Below are 2,096 nucleotides of genomic sequence, written 5' to 3' on the forward strand. Positions count from 1 at the left end.
ATGGATAGGATTAATGTCGTTTACAACTGAGTACATCCTGTTTATATAGAACGTCTAGCTATGCACAGACAATCTGTACTACGAATTCGATTAATGTCGTTTACAGAGGGGAGAAGTTGCAAAGGACTCCCCCCAAAAAAACTTTCAATGTTTGTTTTCTTAATGCATTATAGAATTGATGTTGTTGTTGTTTTTATCAGTTTTGTATTGAAGTTTGTTTTCCGTGTATTTTTTTTTTTTTTACATTTCTTATAAAACTGAACTAATCTTTAAAGAATCATCATTATAAATATCAACAACAGGGACACAGAAATTCTGGTGCCCATGTAATAATAATATGTATGAAGCGAATAATGATTTTTGTTGTAATTAGAAAACAATGTGACAACATTTTGTCAATTGTGATTGTCATTCTTAAGACTTTTATATTAAGATTAGTCTTAAATCTCTTGGGCCCCAAATTTAGGACCATCATCATACATATCGCACTTTATTGACAGATGGTAAAATTTTTAATTTTCTTGATAAATGATAAATTTATTTTATTTCATTTCTTTCAATCAGTTTGAGATTTATTACAACTGACAGTTTTAGTTTGCCCCCCCCCCCAGTGGCACAGCGGTATGTCTGCGGACTTACAACGCTAGAAACCGGGTTTAGATACCTGTGCCGTGGTGGGTAGAGCGCAGATAGTCCACAGTGTAGCTTTGTGCTTAACTACAAACAAACAAAAACAGTTTTAGTTTTTGAGTTTCGAACTCAATATTTTGCTTTCTGTATAACTGTTAATTATTGTTATAAAGCGCTAACTCTTCGGCTGTGTACTCTGGATGAAGCTTAGAGTATTAGACTAATAATATAAAGGTACAGAATCAGCATCAATATCTGTATTTCTCTATTGTCGATCGAACTACAAGTACATTTTGAGATGGTCATTGATTCTGTCAATAACACTGTCTTTGAAAACTGAACAAAAAATACACTAGGATTCAAATGCGTCCTTTTTATTAATATAACCTGTTAGAATTTTACCGTTTCTTAAAATCCGTTCACATTTATATCAGCACTTAGTAGATTCTTCTTGCTTATCCCCATGATTTCACTTATTCAGAAGGAATCCCTGCTTGGAGCAATGAAAGTCGAAAAATGTCTTCTACAATCAATAGTCTCATAAACCTTAGCTCGACAATCATTAGACCATGGTTCTTAAGGAAACTTTCTCATTAGAAAAACGAGAAAATTCTACCATTAATTATATTACTGACACCGGACTTCTGGTACTGACACACAAACAACAAAGTGTCTTAGAAGTCTTAATTTCATCTTTATTTTCTTGTATTTTATAAAACACTTAGACTGTAGTATAAAGTATAATTGTCTATCCCTACGTTAAGACAACAACAACAACAAAAAACATTTATAGATTTTTTTAACCTTTAAATGAAAAGGGGCTATGAAAAGCATTCCCTTGCAAGATAAAAGTTACAGCTGAATAAGAATAATGGCTTTCCTTGGAAGGTAATGCATTTCAAATTAAACTTTTTCATTGATTTATACTCATTCCTAAAGCTTGATAAATTATCAATTATTAGAAAGCTGTATAGAGTACGACGAGGGGAGGAAGGTAGTTATTGCGCAAGGGTTTGAAATGTAAACGCTTTGTAAAATTGCGGTTTTAAATTAGCATAAAATTTTACCTTTCCTATTCATAACCTATGTTGCCGAGTTTATTCACTATTGTGTACTAATTTATTTATTATCTTTATTTGGTCGTAAAATTTGTATTTAACTTAGCGATGGTTTCCTGTAAGGGAATAAGATTATCTTGGAATTCAATAACGAAAGTGACAATAACGACATGATTGGAAGCTTAACTACTCAAAGACTACTTTACTACAAATATTATTAAATTTACTGCTTTTACTTTAGGACAATTTCATACTTTGCGTTAAAGTTTGTACGTTAAATGTTTGTCACCCCCCCTATCACATTGTTTTTTACTGTAACCCACATTACATTGTCCCCCCCTATCACATTGTTTTTTACTGTAACCCACATTACATTGTCCCCCCCCTATCACATTGTTTTTTACTGTA

This window comes from Limulus polyphemus, unplaced genomic scaffold (genome assembly GCF_000517525.1).
Source record: "Limulus polyphemus unplaced genomic scaffold, Limulus_polyphemus-2.1.2 Scaffold3858, whole genome shotgun sequence".
Classification (NCBI taxonomy): Eukaryota; Metazoa; Arthropoda; class Merostomata; order Xiphosura; family Limulidae; genus Limulus; species Limulus polyphemus.